Below are 7,385 nucleotides of genomic sequence, written 5' to 3'. Positions count from 1 at the left end.
GAAATTTGAGCTCCTCGCCCTTTACAGAGAGGAACACTGAGGCCCAGCCAGAGAGGGGAAGGGACTTATCCAAGATCACAGAATGCCCATCCAGCCAGGTCAGCATCTACTTTAAGCAGTTCCACAGATCAAGCAAAGGCCCAGTGGAGACTATTTTCCCAAACCAGGCTGACCCCACCACCCATAGGTGGATGGGGGGACAGCAGGACCCTGAGAGCCAGGACTAGGGTGATGGGATCAGTATCTTTCCTTTTGCCCCTGGCTCCAATGTGGCTTGGCACAGCACTGTGACGAATCCTGGTTTTGTTTAAAATTTTTATATTTCGTTCATGGAATTTTTGGCATTAATTTTGATTTTTAAAAAATATTACACTAAACTATTATTTATCTTGATTACCAAGGTTTTTGGCATCCCCATTAAATTTTGCACCCTAGACTAGTACCTCACTTGCCTCCCATTCCTATCACTTTATACTCCTAAAATATGGATCTTCATCCCTAGCTTCATTTCCCCCACCCTAAACCCAGCACTAGCATCTCATCAGAGGACCTCACCTCTTCCGTAAGACCACAGGCAAGAACATCCTCTCTTCCTTCCTGCCTCCCTCCCTCCCTCCCTCCCTCCCTTCCTTCCTTTCTTCCTCTTCTATGCCAGGTGCTGCATTAAGTAGATAAGGGATGTCTCTGCCCTTAGGCAGTCGTCAAATAAGGAGGCATCGAGAAAATGCAGTAAAGTGTTACAAGAGCTTTAAATGGCCAAGAGAAGAAGGATTGCATCTGGGATCATGGGAGGAAAAGAGTTTGGATCGGTTCTGCCCTAGTTCCCGTCCATACCTGCTGTCTCATCTATTTCTAGACCACAAGTAATAAGTTATCAAGCACTTTCTGTGTGCACAGCAATATTCTACAAGCGTTAGCTCATTGGATCAATGGACACCCTTGTAATAGAGGCACCACTTTTATTTCCATGTGCAAATGAGGAAACTGAGGCTCAGAGATGTAAAGTCATTTATTCAAAGTCCCACAGCTGGTAGGTGGCAGAGCAATGATTCAGTCTGAGGTCTGCCTGACTCGAAACCCATTCTTGTCATCGTTAGGCCATATTTGCTCATTTGAGAAATATTCCTGCATGCCTACTATGTGACAGAACCTGTTTTAGGTGCCAGGGATACAGCAGTGAAGAAAATGGTGAGAAATTCCTGCCCGCATGCAGCATTCATTCTGGTGAGGAGGACTAAAGCAGGGTAATGTGATGGAGAATCTGGTTGGTCAGCTTCCTTCTGAAGTGGGGGCATTGGAGATGAGACCTGATGCTAAGGAATCTACCAACTGGGTATCTGGGAGAAAAGTGTTCCAGACAGAGGGCACAGGGAGTGCAAAGGCCCTGGGGTAGGAGTAAGCTGTCACATTTATGGAACAGACAGATTGGTGTCACTGGAACACAGTGAACACGGAAGAAGGAGGGAGGCAATGAAGTCACGTAGGGCTTAGTAGGACATGAGAAGGAGCTTGGATTTTATTCCGGGAGCAATGGAAAGCCGTGGGAGGGATTTAAGCAGGAAGGTGATGGGATGTGACTCATGTTTTTAAAAGATCACTCTAATCTATGGTTTGTCAACCTATTGATATTTTGGGCCAAATGATTCTTTGTTGTGGGGAGGCTGTCCGGTGCATTGTACGATGTTTATCAGCATCCCTGGCCTCTCCCACTAGATGCCGGTAGCACACTCCCAGTTGTGACAACCCAAGTGTCGCCAGACATTGTCAATTGTCCCCTGGAGGGCAAAAGTCGCTCCCAGTTGAGAATGACTGCTGTAGTCATAAAAGCAAAGAAGGGCTGTGGAAATGTTCCCAATTGAAAGAGCCTGCAGGGGCGTGACACTTAAGTGCAATACCTGATCTGACACTAGATCCGGTTCTGGAGAGGAAGGAATGCAGCTCGAGGTGCTATTGGGTCCATTGATAAAATAAGAATGGGAATGGTAGATAAAATAAGAGTACTGAATCAGTATTAATTCTACCTAAGTTGATAACTGTACTGTAGTTATGTAAGAGAATATTCCTATGCTTAGGAAATACACACTGGATGTTTAGGGGTAAAGAATCATCATGTATAAAGACTATACTCAAACGATTCAGAAAAATTGTATGCATACAAACATATGCATATGCACATATTATATATAGAACATATATTAATATAGAACATATGTTATAATTATATATGGTAGTTATATATAATAGTTATAATTATATATAACATATATAATATATATAACATATATATATAACCCCATGCTATGTGTGTTTATCTATATATTCTTATGGTATGTATGTACATGTGTGTATATATAGAGAGAGATATATATTTCCATGATATTAAATAGTTTAATCTGAGTAAAGGGTACAAGTGTGCTCTTTGTACTATTTTTATCCTTGCAACTTTTCCATAAGTTTGAAATTATTCCCAAATAAAAAGTTAAAGAATTGCTCTACTCTCATCCATTACCAGTGGACCGTCAATTGGTCCAACCACTTTGGAAACTCTTCGGCTGTATCTACTAAACCTCTGCCGACCCTGTGACCTGGCAGTTCCACTTCTGGGCACTTTCCTAATAGAAACGGTGTTTATGTCAACCGAAAGACTTGTACCAGAAGGTACATGGCAGTTTGTTCTTAATAGCCCCAAACCGGAAACAATCCAAATGTTCCTCAACAGTAGAATGGATAAATGAAGGGAAGCCCATTAACACAATGGAGTACTGCTCAACAATGAAAAGAACAATGTTAATTACACACACCACGTCGGATAAATCTCAAAGATACGATGCTGAGTATAATAAGCGAAACACACAAGTGGGCACGTTATATGGTAGCTCCGTTTCTTTGCGGTTAAGCAACAGGCAAACTGCTCTGTGGTGGTAGAGATTAGGATATAGTTACCTTTGGGGAGAGGGGTAACCAGGTGAGTTTCTGGGGCTGGAAATGTTCTGTATCCTGATCTGGGGGGGTGTTACCCCGGTGATTATGTATATAAAGATGTATCAAGATGTGCACTTAAGATTTGTTCAATTTACTGTATATAACTTTTACTTAAATAATAGTAAAAGATCATCCTAGCTTCTGTGTAGAGACTAGAGTAGTGGTCCAGACAGACAGCCAAGAAACCAGTTGGGAGGCTGGGGCAAAGACGGGGGAGAGAGAGGAGGGAGGATCAGTCTGGGGAGCCTTTTGCGCAGCCCTGCAGGTGTCGGATTTCTCTCCACAGCCGTGTCCTGGCCACCACCAGGGGGCAGTGGGTTCCTTCCTGAGCTGCGAGGCAGCCTGAATCCTGGAGCAGGAGCGTCAGTCCCTGGGGCAGCTGTGGGAGCACAGTGCCTGGGTGGCCTCGGAGCCGTCAGGACACTGTGTTCCCTGCAGAGGAATGTTGTAGGATGGGAAGGGAAGGAAATTAAATCCTAAAACCCTGGAATCTGAAAATCGTGACTTCAGTCCTTCCATGGTTCCCCTTATGATTAGGATGGAGCCAAGCTCCTTAAGATGGTCACAAGGTCTTGCTGCGGCACCGTCCCCCTCGCCTGCCTCCACTCAACCCCGGCCCCCTCTCAGGAAGAGATGGGCTGCGTGCGAGTGCACCCCCTTGCATGCATGCTGTTTCTGCAACCTGACCTGTTCTCCTCTGGGCATCCCACACATCCCTTAGGGATCACTTCCTCCAGGACCCTTTCCTGACCCAAAATGGAGGTCAGGCCTGGCCCCTCTACTTCTCACATTATATCCCTTTCTCCCTAAATTATATTAGTCAATCTACCTGTCTGACTCCTCAACTTATCTGTGGCTCTGAAAGGCAGGGCAGGGTGTGGCAGGGCTCCAAGAATATTTGTTGAATGAATGAAAAAACAAATGAATGAGTGAGTAAATCTAAGATTCTAAGAGGATAGCATCTCAGTTAATCCACCTAGGGTTTTGAAGTCAAAGAGACCTGGGTTTAAGTACGGGCACTGCCACTTAGGAGCTGTGTGACCTTGGCAACTGTCTTAACCTCTCTGGGCCCCAGTCTCCTCATCCAGTTATTAAAGTTTTGTACAGATTCAGTGATGTGACGCATGTTAGTCCTTTAGCCTAAGATCTGCACATTGTATATGCTCAATAAAAACAAGAAGATTTTTTTTGTGGTTAAAAAATGTAAATGTGAGGGCCAGCCCCGTGGCTTAGCGGTTAAGTGCGCTCCGCTGCTGGCGGCCCAGGTTTGGATCCCGGGCGTGCACTGACACACCGTTCCTCTGGCTATGCTGAGGCCACACCCCACATACAGCAACTAGAAGGATGTGCAACTATGACATACAACTATCTACTGGGGCTTTGGGGGAAAAAAAAAAAGGAGGAGGATTGGCAATAGACATTAGCTGAGAGCTGGTCTTTCTCAGCAAAAAGAGGAGGATTAGCATGGATGTTAGCTCAGGGCTGATCTTCCTCACAAAAAAAAAAAAGTAGCAAGTGTACTAATGAGCGTTAAATGTAAATGTGTGTGTGTGTTCACAATTATGTCTGTTTGTGTAGGCTATAAAATAAACTATTAGCTAATGCCAGGGAGTAGAATTGGGAGAATAAGGTAAAATTTTTCATTTTGTACTTTACATACTTCTGTGGCTGAATGTCTTACATTAAGCATGTTTTACTTTCGTAATAACAAAAGTTTAAATGAAAAATAAAATCCAGTAAGTGTATGAAAGAATGCTCAACATCATTAGTCATTAGTCACAAGGGAAATGCAAAACAAAACCACCATGAGATACCACTGCTCACCACCAGAGAGGCTAAAATTAAAAGGCTTAACAATATCAAATGTTGGCAAGAATGTGGAGCAACTGGAACTCTCATACACTGTTGGTGGGGGTGTAAACTGGTACAGCCCTTTTGAAAAAATGTTTGACAGTTTCTAGTAATAAGCATACTTCCCCTATGAACCAGAAATTCCACTCCTAGCTATGACCTAGGCACCAGGAGAAATGGAAATATGTGTCCACAAAAAGACTTGTACACAAATGTTCATAGCATCTTTATTTATAATATCCCAAAACCGGAAGCAACAGGAGAATGGATAAATACTTGGTGCTATGTCTATACAGTAGAATACCACATAGCAATAAAAGGAATGAACTACTGGCAACAACATGGATTAATCTCGGAAACATAATGTTGAGCAAAAGAAGCCAGACACAAAAGAAAACGTATTGCACTGTTGTTCAATTCCATTTATATGAAGTTCTAGGACAAACAAAATTGATTTATGGGGATAAAAGTCAAAATAGTGGTTTCTTTTGGGGGAACGTGGCCTGGCACAAGAGAACTTTCTGGGGTACTATAAATGTTTCATCTCTTGATCTGGGTGATGGTTACACACATGCATACATAGATAAAAATTCATCAAACTATGCACCAATGTTCACAGCAGCTATATTTGTAATAGCTCAAAACTGGAAACAACTCAAATGTCCCTCAGTAGGTGACTGGATGAAGAAACTGGTACATCCATACAGTGTAATATAAGCCAGCAATAAAAAGGAATGAACTGTTGAGCCACCCTGATGGCCTAGCAGTTAAAGTTTGTCACATTCTGCTTCGGCAGCCTGGGTTTAGTTCCTGGGCGCGGAACCACGTCACTCATCGGTCAGGAGCCATGCTGTGGTGGCAGCTCACATAGAAGAACTAGAAGGACTTACAACTAGAATATACACTAGGTACTGGGGCTTAGGGAAGGAAAAAAAAAAAAGAGCGAGAAGAAGATTGGCAACAGATTTTTAGCTCAGAGTGAATCTTTTCCAGCCAAAAAAAAAAAAAAGGAATGAACTGTTACGATACACAACGCCACGGATGAATCTCAAAACGATGATACTGAGTTAAGTTAAAAAAAAAACTCAGGAGCCAGCCCCATGGCCTGGTGGTTAAGTTCTGTGTGCTCCACTTCGGCAACCCAGGTTTGGTTCCTGGGTGTGGACCTACACCACAGCAAGCCACATACAAAACAGAGGAAGACTGGCAACAGATGTTAGCTCAAGGCAAATCTTCCTCAGCAAAATAAATAAATAAATAGTGTTTAAAAAAAAAAGTCAGACAAAAAAACTAATATTGTATGATTCCATTTATGTAAAATTCTAGAAAATGCAAATTAATCTACAGTGATGGAAATCAGATCAGTGGTTGCCTGGGATGCGTGGCGGGTGGGAGAGGGAGGGAGAAATTACAAAGGGCCACAGGAAGCTTTTGGAGGTGATGGGTATATTTCTTATCTTTACTGTGGTGATGGTTTACAGATGTATTCATATGTCCCAGATCATCAAATTGTACACTTTAAACATGTGCAGTTTATTATATGTCAATTATACTTCAATAAAGCCATAAACACTTTAAAAAACTCACTGAGAATTGTGCATTTGATATATGTAAATTAGGCTGCAACAAATAAAATAAACAGAAAAGGAAGAAACTGTATGCCTGACCCTGTTTTCCAGAATGGCACTTCCAGCTCCGTCCAGGTCCCACAAGATCCTTCTTTCTCACCTGGAGCACCCCCAAGAATTTCTACAAATCAATACCCTGCAGCTCAGCTGGTGCACCTGGGACACACAGCTTCTTTACAGCAAATCCGTTCCATCCCTCATGGCACAACTCGAACACAACCTCCTCCACCAGGAAACCCTCCTGCCTCCTGCCGCACCTTCCCAGCTCAGGGCTGCCAGGGCCCTTGGCTCAACCCTCTGTCATGGCACCTGCCACTGTCCAACTTGCATCATCAGAATTAGAGTCCAGTGTAGACCCGCCCGTCTTCCACACTAGGCACTGACAATATCGTAAGAACAGCTATCATTTGATGAGTGTGCCAGGCCCTGGGCCAAGTGCTGAACATGGTTGATTTCATTGCCTCCCTATAGCAACTAGGATGATAAGGATTATTAGCTCCATTTTATAAAACCTGAGGCCAGGATAGCAAGAGCCAATTGAAGCCGGTTCTCACGGCCATTGGAGGGTCGAAGAACATGCAAACTACACTCCTGCTCCCCTCGAGGGCAGCCAGGGGCTTTCCTGGTGACAGAGGGAAGGATGTGGCATCTTTGGAGTTCTTCAAAGTTCCAGGACAGTCCTTTACAGGGAGAAAGGCAGGATCCTTCAGGTAAGAGGAATGACCTTGAAGTTTTCCAGAGCAGGAAATACTTGGAGAAAGTAGGCAGCATGGGTAGAGAACAGACTCCAGGACTTTCCTTGGGTCTTTTATTCTTATTACTAAACTGCCCCTCGTTTGCAGAGAGGAAATACTTGGAGAAAGTAGGCAGCATGGGTAGAGAACAGACTCCAGGACTTTCCTTGGGTCTTTTATTCTTATTACT

Source organism: Diceros bicornis, chromosome 28, assembly GCF_020826845.1.
Source record: "Diceros bicornis minor isolate mBicDic1 chromosome 28, mDicBic1.mat.cur, whole genome shotgun sequence".
Classification (NCBI taxonomy): domain Eukaryota; kingdom Metazoa; phylum Chordata; class Mammalia; order Perissodactyla; family Rhinocerotidae; genus Diceros; species Diceros bicornis.
Note: the sequence above shows the minus strand (reverse complement) of the source record.